The sequence below is a fragment of the Microtus pennsylvanicus genome, chromosome 2, assembly GCF_037038515.1.
Source record: "Microtus pennsylvanicus isolate mMicPen1 chromosome 2, mMicPen1.hap1, whole genome shotgun sequence".
Classification (NCBI taxonomy): Eukaryota; Metazoa; Chordata; class Mammalia; order Rodentia; family Cricetidae; genus Microtus; species Microtus pennsylvanicus.
The window spans coordinates 122669380-122681971 of record NC_134580.1 but is presented as its reverse complement, the minus strand read 5'-3'; the positions used below and the strand labels follow the sequence as shown (position 1 = coordinate 122681971).

General features: G+C 43.1%; 1 protein-coding gene across 1 annotated transcript in view; it reads right to left on the bottom strand.

Annotated features, from left to right (window-relative positions):
- Rin2 (Ras and Rab interactor 2) overlaps positions 1 to 10900 on the bottom strand; it is a 160295-nt gene extending 149395 nt beyond the window's left edge. The window contains exon 1 of the mRNA XM_075962365.1: positions 10802 to 10900. The gene's annotated coding sequence lies outside the window, so the exon portion shown is untranslated. The remainder of the gene's footprint in view (positions 1 to 10801) is intronic.
- Positions 10901 to 12592: the final 1692 nt, after the last annotated feature.

Sequence of the window (12592 nt, the reverse complement as noted above, 5' to 3'; positions counted from 1 at the left end):
TAAGATAAAATAATCCCTTTCCATCCCAAGCTGGTTGCGGTCAGTTCTTTATGACAATAACAGAAAAGAAATTAGTGTGCCGTGCTTTTGGTATCACTACTCCTATACGTTCTACACGGAGGTCAGAGGATAGCTCGCAGGCATCAGTTCTCCCCTTCTCCCGTGTGGGCCCCAGAGACCAAACTCAGGTTGCTCAGGTATCAGGCATGGCGAGTGTCTTCACTCATGGAAGCATCTTACTGGCCCTACGTTTCAATTCTTGACATACACTAAGACATAACGTCACTTTTACAAATGGTGACAAATACTCACTGGACACCAGGACATGCCAGATGCCATTACTCATTTTCAATGCGGAAACAGGGACGAGAAGAGCACCTACCAACCTCAAGTGAGGGGAGGACAAGCAAGCTGTTCAAAAGGACCCGGCGCACCACAGCCTTTCCAACAATAATATTTATTTCAATCAAGACTTCTATGATATTACCATATTGAGGATTCTAAGACACCATTGAAAAGAATAGGGACAGGGTTAAGGCGAGGGGGAGGGGGAGAAGGAAAAAGATGTAGAGAAAAGAAATGAAACACATATTGTCTCTAAACCTCTTTTCAGCCAGCTGATGGCAGCACGTGCCTTCGTCTGCAGTCAGTGAGAACAGGCAGGGCAGGCTGTGCTCGGTGTGGTGTGTACAAGGCCGAGGCATGGGAGACGCTCCCAGGGACAGTGTCTTGAGTGCAGAATTGTTTCGAATAGCCCAGCAGCGGCCCAGGGACTATGCTCTAGTGGAGAGTTTAGGGCTGGCCCTGAGCAGTACCAGAGCGTTGTCTGTGGTACTTAAATTGTTAGAGGGGCCTCCAGGACTCAGTCAGGGAGAAGATGGAATACCAGGTCAGCATTAAAAACAACACATCCTAATTGCTCTGGTAGAGTGAGAACCACTTACTGCTTTGAGTAAGTTCTCCACTGGCGTCATCCCACCATCTTGCTTTTCTGTAAACCCCTCCACCCCTCACAGATCTTGACTGAAATTGTAACAAAAGAAAAGGGAGGAGCTCGGAGCCCTGGAACACTGGTTATTCACCTGGTGGGGCAGGCACCTCAGCATGGAGCGCTCAGAAGAGGGCACTGGGATACCATACAGTCCAGTTTCACAGGCCATCTTAGCTACTCTCTGTGGGATCTAGGGCAAGTCACCTATCTCTTTGCTCTCAGTTTCTCCGTGTGGAAAAAGAAGACATATCTATAATCATCCCTCAGTATCCCTAGGAGTTGGTCCAGGAACTCTCCGTTAGTGGAATCTAAGAATGGGTGACTCCCTTATATGAAATGACAAAGTATTTGAATACAACATATATACACCTTTACAGTACATACCCAAGACAATTTACATGCTATGGAAATAGTTACATTCTTAAAGGAATAAGGGCAGGGGAAGGTGTGTGTGTGTGTGTGTGTGTGTGTGTATGTATATATGTGTGTGTATATCTATACACACACATATATACATACACACACATATACACATACATACATATGTATGTATGTTCAATATAGATGCAAGGCTTTTTCATTGTTTTGTTTTCTGTTGTTTTTAATAAGTAGCTTTAAAATTTTTAATGCACACACAGAATACTAGGTTTCCTTGTGACATTTCCAAAGATCCTTTCTTCAGAACAATCCTCCCCCTGCCTCTTCCCCATCTCTCCCCTGTCCCCATAGCCTTCGACCCCGCGGTATTCCCCTTTCCACTTTCAGTTGCGTCTGTTGTGTTGACTCTCTACCCACTTCCTTAAAACACCGAATCCCCCACCCCCAGGATCCCCTTTCCTGCTTCTTGACTTAATACCCACACTCACTACTATCCAGTCACGTTTACAGAAACTAGTAACTACGATCCTCATTTGAGAGATAATACACAGTATCTCTTGTTCTGAGTCTGGGTTATCTTACTGTAATATTTTTTCTAGTTTTGAAGCTACCTCTGTGGCTTTGGGTTGACCTGGCTGGGGTGACAAAGGAAAGGGAGACATGCAGACACATGTACAGAAAAACTGGGATCAGGTGGGTGTGCGCTCTGGTGCAGAAGCAATACCAGCAGCCTGAAAACTCAGCACCATTATCTGTGCCTGAACTAAGGAGGTGGCTTTGTTACACACAGTTGAATGGGGAGGAGACAGGCTAGCTAATCTCGGCAGGAGGTCTCTGTAGGGGAGGTTTCAGGTCACCAGAGAGAAGGAAGCTGTGTTTGAGAGTTTCTGTACACAGTGGTTTTAATTGTTTGTAACATCCATATGTGGGCCAGTGTAAGTCTGTTTCATTCCTCGGAGCCTGACCCAGAGAAAACTTTGCAATTGCCATGGTCTGAGGCACTGGGGTCCTTGACAGAGCCATGGTCATGTCAACAATACAAATTTTTATCTGCTCCCCGCATCGTCCTATAATTTTGCAACTTTATTTGTCTTTACAGTTAAATAAAACCCCGTATGTATATGGACCACAGCTGTTGATGAATACCTAGGCTGATTCAATTTCCTTGTAATTGTGACTAGAGCAGCAATAAACATATCCAAATTCCTCTTTGGTAAGATAGAGTCCTTTGAGTACAGGCTCAAGAGATCACGAGGATAGTGAGGGCTCATGTGATACTTCTATTTTAAGTTTTCTGAGAAAGCTCACTGATTCCTCATGGTGACTGCACCACTGATCACCACTACAACAGTGAATATGGTCTCCTAATTTTCTACATTCTCCCAGCATTTATGATTACTTTTCTCTTGGTGATAGACATTTTGATAGGAGCAAGATAGAATATTAATGCACCTTTAATTGCATTTCACAGATGGCTAAAGATGTTGACCATTTTAATAAAATTTATTGTTCATTTGTGTTTCTTCTTTTGAGAACTGGTTGCTCCATTTATTTGTGGGTAGTTGTGATTTTTTTTGATGCTTAATTTCAGCCGTTCTTTTTAAAATAATTTTTAAATTTTTACATTTATTGTATTTGTGTGTGTTTGTGCATGTGTGCATGCACATGAATGTGCGTGCGTGTGTGCCTGCATGTGCACACAGATGCCCTTGGAGTCCAGAAGAAGGCACACCAGAGCTGGAGTTACAGACCATTATACAGGTACTAGGACCTAAGCTCAGGTCCTCTGCAAAAGTAGTATGGGCTCTTAACTTCCGAGTCACCTCCCAGCCCCTATTTGGGCAGTTCTTTATATATTATAGACATTAGTCCCATCTTCCGTATGCATGGTTATATTTTCTACTCTTTGGGTTGTCTGTGCACTCTGCAGATGGTTTTCTTGGCTGCATAGAAGCTTTCTGACTTCATGAAATCCCATTGGCCAATTCTTAAGGTTATTTCCTGAGGTTCTGAGGGGTGCTGTTCAGAAATGTCTTCCTAAGTTTTGAAATGTTTGCCCTATGTTTTCCTCTAGTAGTCTCGATATTTTGGGGACTTTAAACTTTGGTCCACTTGACTTGATTGTTGGCAGGATGAGAGACATGAATCATTAGTCTTCTGTTGTATGTCCAATTTTACCAGCACCATTTGCTGAATAGATTTTTCCATGAATGTGTTTTAGACACATTGGTTAAAAAAATTATAGGATGTCTATTACGCTTGACTGGTTACATGTCTGTTTTTGTCCCAGTACCCACATGTCGTCTTTGTTACTATGGTTTGCAGGATAGTTCTGATACAACTGGCAGTGTTCTTTCTGCTTAGGGAATCTACGTCATTTTTATTCTATGAAGAACGCCCCTGAAATTTTGATGGAGACTGTATCGAATCTAGAGATTAATTTGGTAGTACAGCCACTTTCAATGCATTTCAATGCATTAATTCTGCCAGTCCAAGAGTGTGGAAGGTTTTCTAACACCCAGTATCTTCTGCAATATCTTTTCTCAATGTCTGAAGAGTTCATCATAGAGGCCTTTCACCTCCTTTAATAAATTTATTCCTGCCTATTTGATTTTTTTGAAGCCATTGTGAGTGGTCTGTTTTTCCTAATTTCTTCATCAACAATCTCATTAGTGGTATAAATGCTACTGATTTTATATAAGCTGTTTTTTTTCTCTTGTAACATGACTGTGTTTATCAGGTCTGCAAGCTTTCTGATGGAGTCCTTAGGGTCCCTTAAGTATAGAATCATGCCATCTTCAAAAGAGAGGTAGCTTGACTTCATTTCCTATTTTATCCTTTTCATATATTTCTCTTGTCTAACTGTTCTAGTTAAGACCTCCAGTCCAGTATTGAATAAGAGGAAAGAGGCCACTCCTGTCTTGTTCCAGTTTTAGAGGAAATACTCCCAATGTTTCTCCACTTAGTATAATATTGGTTATAGCATTGTTGTATGAAGTCTTTAATAAGATAATATGATTTTTCTATTTCTAATTTCTTCAGAACTTTTATCACAAAGAAAGGTCAAACTTTCTCAAGTGCCTTTTCTGCATGTATCAAAATGGTCATGCAATTTCTTTCCTTAAGTCTATTTTTATATACTAATATAAATTTATTAGTGTATATATATGTATATATTGAAACAATCATCCACTCTTGGGATAAAATCAACCTGGTCAGGATGTATGATTTTCTCAATGTGTTTTTTCACTTGATTTATGTGTATTTTGTTCAGCATCTTGGCTTCTCTGTTCATCAAGGACTATAATTCTCTCCTATGTTCATCACTAGCCTGTATATTTTTGTCTTACTTTGGTACCATGGTAATACTAGCTCCATAAAGTGACACTGATAGTGTCACTTCTTTCTATTTTGTGTAGACCACGTACCTCACGCAACTCAGCAGTGAATCCATCTGGCCATATGCTTTTCTCTATGGGGAGTCTTTAATTACTACCTCAATATCATTGCTTACTATAATTCTATTTAAGTTGTTTATATCTGTTGGCTTTAATTAGTAGGTAAAATGTATTTAGAAATGTACCCATTTCTTTTAGGGTTTCAGGCTTTGGGGAATGTAAGTTACTTAAGTATTCCCTAGCGGTCCTCTGGACGTCATTATAATCTGTTATGACAATTCCCTTTTCATTTCTAATTTTAGTAATTCTTATCTTCCATTTCTTTTGGCTAGTTTAGCTATGGGTTCATTGGTTTTTACTAATCTTTTGAAATAACCAACTCTTTAAATTATTATCAACATTGTTCTTTCCGTTTCTCTCTCATTAGTTTCTGCTCTAGTCCTTATCATTTCTTTCCATCTAATGTACTTGGGTTTTATTTTCTGGGAGTTTTTTTTTGGGGGGGGGGACCCTGGAGTGCACAATTAAGTTACTTATCAAGATCTGATGTTTTAATGCAAGCACTCATAGCTGTAAACTTCCTGTTAGGACTGCCTGGGCTGCACTCTGGAGGTCTGAGAGGTTGTATTCTCATTTCATTCAGTTCTAGGAACTCTTTATTTTCCCTTGAGAAATGTGTCCTCCTTCTCTATTGGTAGAATATTTTCTATAGATATCTGTTAAGTTCATTTGGTCAATGGAATCATTTTAATTTGAAGGTTCTTTATTTTTATTTATTTATTTTACTGATTTTTCAGTGGGGAAGTCCAATGTAGATATGAGAACTGGGTATTAAAGTCTCTCCCTCTTGTATCAGCTCTGTAGCATCTGCTTTATGAAACTGGGAGGCCCACAATCCAGTGCATAAATATTTACAATGGTTACATTTTCCCTATGAACTGTTGCCTTTATCAGTAGGCAGTGGCCTCTTTTGAAGTCTTCTTTATCTGATACAAAATTACCACGTTGCCATCTTCAGTTCCCATTTGCATGGTAGGCTGATTTCCGGCCTGCGAACTTCAGTTAAGAAATGCCTTTGCATATGAGTTTCTTGGACATAACAGATAATTAGATCTTCTTCTATTAACCAGTTGGTTAATCTGAGCTTGTTTATGTTTTCTATCAAAACCACGGTTACAGGTTCAGAGATGGGGAAGATTGGCTGTAATCCCACCCTTACTAGGCAGCTATGACTAAAGTAGTAACAGAGAGAAAAGGGGTAAGAGGCCAAGCATTGGGTAGTTGAAGCCTTCCTTAACTTTTAACTTCAATTAGAAAAGAAGGATGCAGGAAACAGACCATTACCCCATACCCACAATTCTGTACTCCTCCAACACACAAAACTGCATAGAGCTTGAAGCCACAATGTCAAGAAGTGTGCGGAACTAGCATTCCAGCCTTGTCAAATTAAGATGTCACTGAGTGACCGATGAAATTACTTTATTTTTTACTTCCATTCTGTCTACCAAACACTCATTGTTTGCCGTTACTCCAGCCCCCATCAAGAAGAAGACAAAAGAGCAAAACAGGAGAACCTGTCACGGACTGTGCTCTGCTGTCTGCATCTTAATCCCGCCTTTGCAGACAGTGCCCTGGATACAAGGGGTTGTGTGCAGCTTTTCTGTTCTAGGACCCTCTCAGCATCTCAGCACCCTTTCTTCTCAGTCCCATTAGATTTTTGTCATGTGTTATAAAGCACACAAATGGCTTCCCTTCCAGCATCCCTCTTCGGAATATTGTTAGTTCCGCCAGTAAAATATTTACATATTTACACATTAGGTCACAAGCATGTGCTCGCATTCACACGCCTGTGCCCTGTGTCACCTCCCTTTGCAAGGCGGTTTAGATGCCGCTTCCCCTGTCAAGGGCTGAAGCTTTCTTGAATCTGGTCCGTCCAGCTATTTGCTTTTCCAGTAGGATGTCAGGGAGTCCCACAGTTCAAGGCCAAGCCTCACAGAGGCCTACCTGCTCCGTTTTCTCTGAGCCATGCTTCCATGTCAACAGGCTCAGACTAGAGGCTGGAGACAGGCAGAACCAAGGGCAGCCACCCTATTGATGCCACCTTCCCTTAACAAACTGGCAGAGGATTGTGATGCAAAAACGGAGCTGGGCTGGCCTAGGTACACCAGCTGGGCCATGCTCCAATTAGGAGCTAAATCAATGGCTACTTAAGATACAAACTTATTATGAAAATTTAAAACTTTTTTAGAGTGTTTCAACTTTCATGTTAGGGATGCCTAAGCAGCAAAACCAATACAGATATTTGGATTCACTTTTTTTAATTTTTTTATTGATATTTATTGAGCTCTACATTTTTCTCTGCTCCCCTGCCTGCCTCTCCTCCTCCTTCAACCCTCCCCCAAGGTCCCCATGGTCCCAATTTACTCAGGAGATCTTGTCTTTTTCTATTTTTTTTTAAAGATTTTATTTATTTATTATGTATAGAAAGCCTGCCTCCATGTATGCCTGCAGGCCAGAGGGCGCCAGATCTCATTACAGATGGTTGTGAGCCACCATGTGGTTGCTGGGAATTGAACTCAGGTCCTCTGGAAGAACAGTCAGTGCTCTTAACTGCTGAGCCATCTCTCCAGCCCCAATACAGATATTTGGAAAGTTGGAGAAAAAAAACTCTAAAGTCTGAAACATTATCGATCCTAAATTATTGATCTTAAACATTTCCAGAAGGGATATTCAACCCTTCCTAAGTTTTGCAGTAGGGATTCTTTACATTTTATTTTTAATTTTATGTATATTTTGCCTGCATGTATGTCCACATACCATGTATGTACAGTGCCCATGGAGGCCAGAAGGGCGCATCAGATCCCCCAGGACTGGAATTACAGATGGTTGTTAGTTGTCATGTGGGTGTTTCCAATTGAACTTGGGTCCTCTGGAGGAGCAGTCCGTGCTCCCAATTTCTGAGGCATCTCTCATCTTGGGGTAGGTTTTTAGGTAGCAAAGCTAACTAGTTCATAGACTAGCTAATACAAAATACAGTGAAAGAGTTAAAGTTACCTAACATTTTTGACAAATTTTTCCAGGTTTTGCAATATAAAGAACTTCCATGTTATTTTGCTGCCACCTCCATTACTTCTGGGTTCTTACAGATTCTAAGTATAGAGATAAGTACTGGCTATAATAGGGCTAATACATTCCTATGTAATACATTAGTAAATGCCATAGCCAGCACTTATTTACACTGTAATAGCCAGTACTTCTTTGCTCTTGGTTCCCACATAATGGTAGTGACAGTCACACACACAAGGTGGAAAACCAGCACCACAATTCCTGTGAGCAAAGCCAACTGAAACGACAAACTTACTATCTGCACTACACCCTGCACTCCTGATGCTACGACAGAATACCTAAAACTGAGCAGAATATTCACACTGAATGTAGGTGGTGCCATAGCATGGGCCGGGTTCTCGGGTTGAACAAAAAATGGGGGAGCACCAGCAATCACTTCTCTTTGCTTTCTGACTGTGTACCCAATGTGACCAGCTGCCTTTGCTCCCCGGTTGCCATGGTGAACTGTATCCTCAACCATGAGCCCACATAAACCCTTCCTTTCTTAACATACTTCATCAGAGTTTGATCATAAGAATAGGAAAAGTAGCTACTACAGTAACCACAGCACATCCCCGAGTTTTTCCAGGGGTAGACGTTTGCTCTTCCCCATTAATGACGTAACGACGTTTTCACTGTCTTACCAATCTAATGAAGCACAGGGTGCCCTGTGGAAGTTCCTGTTATTGTTTACCTGACAGCTACATCTTATTAGCTACATTTACTTATACAAGTTCAAAACAAAGATGTTTTATCTAAGAGGATAGAGCTGAGGAAGCAAGAAAGACAGCTTCAGCTCCGTTAAAGTTAACTAGAACGGATGCGGATGCCGGAACTGTCATACCCTGAGCAGACAAAACCAGCTGGTCCTTAGAAGTGACCTCAGCTTTGTTTGATTTGCGGACTTAAGTGGAATGTCAAGTTGTTTCTTGTATTTCTAGTGGGAGAAACTAAATATGACCATCTTATAATCATACCCAATATTTTCTTTACTTTATGTCTGTGACTCTAAAAACACCCCCTACTCCGGGGACTCTTCCTTGCCTCTGTCATTGGAGCCCCCACACCACTTCTCTGGAACTCTATGTTTCAGTTGCCTGATGTCTAAAATATTATCGTGGAGCCAGGAAAAAGCACTTGCCACCACACTTGAGAACCTGAATTCCTGTAACTCACATGGTGGAAAAAGAGAACTGACTCCCATGAGGTATTTCTCCACCACCACCACACACACACACACACACACACACACACACACACAAAATGTAAAATTAAAAATAATTTTTTATTGCTGCCGTTTACTTTTTCTCTTGTTTTGTTTTGGGGGGGAAGGGTGTTATTAGGGATCGAGCCCTGAGCCTTGTCCTTGCTAGGCAAGCTCCCTACCACTGAGCTACAGCCACAGACGAGGTTAGCCTTGAATTTATGCTCCATCTGCTTGGTCTTCTAAATGATGGGGTCACAGGCATGCACTACCATGCCTGGCCTCAGTTTATTTTGAACAGCCTCAAAAGACAGGCTTCCACTGCCAGGAGAAGATGTGGGTACCAGCAGATAGAACTCTCCCCCTGTTGTCGGCACTGCGACGGAAATGCACATTAATCCCCTCAGCTGTGGACTTCATGCACACTCTGCCCTGCTCTGCTAGGTTGAGAGCTACGCTAGGAGAAAAGAGAGAAAGCATCTATGACAAACCTACCCTTGACTTTCACGAGGTCAAACGTGGGCTAAGAGCAGTTCTTCTGCATGACAGACAACATGTTGCATGTAACATGAGCAGACACCAGATCTAGCACAGAAAACCTAGCACATGGAGGACTCTATGTTTAGACCAGGACAGAGGGCAGCTAACTAGAGTTCACAGTAAGGAGTACCAAGCTGAAAATATACAAGACCTTAGGTCAAGACAAGCAACTCACTAGCTAGCTATGTGGCCTTGGGTGCATCACTAAATTTCACGTGAACTTGGCTTTCTTCATTATAAATGAATGCTGTGATAACTACCTTAAATGGTGTGGCTGTGAGCTGAAATGAAGAGCCCCAAATGGCTGTGTTTGCTATGCTCACGATCTGCCCCAAGGGCAGGGCTCAGCGAGGATGGTTCATCAAGAACAGCTTGTCTCCATCTTACTAGACTTCAGTGGAGGCGAACTGAAGGCTCCTCCAGCCTTCTAGAGTTTCACTCATATGTCCATGGCCTGTTAAGTGGAACTGGAACCTGTTTTCCCTACAGCATGGTGGCTGCCTCTCAAGACCACAGGTCCCAAGTAAGTCAAGCAAAAACCATGTCTCGTTTGCTTTAAACATGTTTGGTATCCCTTCTTCCCTGTGGTATGTGTCAATTCAGTCTCTAAGTCCTGCTCAGAAGGAAAGTGGACCTTATAATCAGAGGCGTAGCAAGATTCTGGAAGAGTGGTAATGCCATTGTGACCATTGTTAGTCTTTGTCACAGGCTCTCAACTGGTACTTTTCCATGCTATTTCCCAAAAGGTAGAAATGTACAGTTCTACAAAAACAAAAATCAAAACAAAAAAACAAACAAAAAACCAACAACAGTGGTGCAGGGAGAAGGAAAAGTAACACAGTTTCTGTTGGTAAACACCCGGACTAACTCTACCTTCTTTATGCTCCAGATGGACCCTCAGTGCCAATAGCAATGCCTGCCCCATTCAGCTCTTGTGCAAATCAAACCAGCTAACCTATTAAGGCTGTGCCTGGCATGTGGTCAATGATCCCTACCACGTGCATGGTTCCTAAAATGTCCTGACTCTGGAGAGGCTCTGCTCCTGCTACCTCATGGATGGAATCCCCCTGCAAACAGTTGTCATGGCAACTTTCCAAAGCCGGCACAGAATATCTCCCCACCTCAACGACCCGGACTGGAAAAAAAACAAGTGCTGAGCGGTTTCATCGTCTCATGTCTACATACCCGGTCAGACCAGCATCTCTCTCTCCTCTCACTCCAGTTCAGGCCTGGCTGACTTCAGTTCACGCCTGGCGGCTGTGGAATTCTGAAGGCTTGCACATTTGATCTCCCCTGGTGGAGGTTCAGAAGTCTCTATCTCGGGTCTCCATCTGCAACACACAGAATTCTCCGGTGAGGTTTTGGGTACAGTGAAAAGCACCATGAGTGAGCACACAGGTGACTTGTTTCCTGCCGGCTCTGGAAGGACATTGGTAGATGGGAGATCAGGGGTGGTTCTCCCGCCCATGCTGACCCCAGCCCTACCTCTGGGTCAGGAAATGGGGAGGGGGCCTCCTGAACCAGAAATGCCCTCCAAATTCCCAGCTGCTGCTCAGAATTTGAAGACTCCCAACAGTCTTCCTTACACAAAGGACGGATCAACAGCCATCCTGTTGTCACTATCAATTAGGTGACGTGTTTTCTTCCTTACTCTTCGCAAAGACGCTTTGATCTTCCACGCCGGGGTTCCGGAGTGGATTCCCACCCAACCACACACTTCACTGTCAAGTGTTTCTGTCAGTACCCTACCATTTCCAAATTGCCTTAGCCCACAAATACAACTGTCACATTCATGCAGGGAAGCAAAACACAAAGATAGATCCCAGTTGAGAGTCCCTTTCACCATCGCCACAGGCGGACAGCTTTCATTCGGATTCTTTCTCGCATGTTGTATGTATTACAATATTAACTGATAAACACCCAAACATTACTTTTCTAAATAAATGTTAATTATGCCCATGCCCCTCGCTCAGCACATTCTTAGGATGACTTCCCACCGTTGGTTCATTCCTTTTCCTTTACCTCTCATGCTCTTCTTCCCCAACAGGCTCTACACTGATCTCAGACTCCCTCTTTTCTCCCTGCAAGTATCGCGTCCACCCATCCTTCACATCTGGCCTGCGATATCCTTCACGGCCCTCTCTAGTTACTTAAGAAGATTCAACTTTTAGGTCTGGGTAGAACGTAGCTGGGCCACACCCAGAATCCATTAGGACAGCACCTACACAGGGACAGCACTACCCTGCACCGGCAGCGCAGTCCCGCCTTTCAGACCATTCCGGCATGAAGTGGAGGCTGGGAACCCATCACCAGGTGATTAGCGGCTCCCACACTTACTTGGCTTCCACCCACAGTGTCCATGTATCTTCCGTATGGTCTGTACCAGTGCCCATGTGTACAAGACGAAAAGAAACATTGATGAAACGCCGTCAGTCACACTCTCCCTCACACCGTCCCTTTCCTCAAACTCTAAACGGCGGTCTGTGACCCTGAAACTCAGCTCTCACTGTAGCGTAGCGGCCCACTTGAACGTCCTTACTCTACACCAAATCTTTCTGTGAATCAAGCGAGGTTGAACTCACATGTACTTCCCATCCTGCCTGGGCTTAAGTGTTTCCCTCCGATTGTATTTCACGTCTGTGTTTTCACACAGCTTCTCCATATGAGAAATCCTTAAAAGGCACTGCTGTAGATCCTCACACTAGAGCTCACATTCCTTAGTGATGCCACCTCACTGTACGCTGTTCAGGGTCCTGGCCCTATGGCATCCATTGTCTGAGGACCACAGATAGAGCGTGAGACAGACAGGTCTTTGCATCAGGACTTTCTGACCCAGTTTTAGGATTCTGGCATACATTTGTCATTTGGATTTAACAGAATGGCACTCTAGAGGAGGTGACAGAAGGGTCACATGACTCTTAAAGGAGGAGGCTGTCACGGGGTACCTAATAGTTCACTACGGTCTAGCATGGAGCC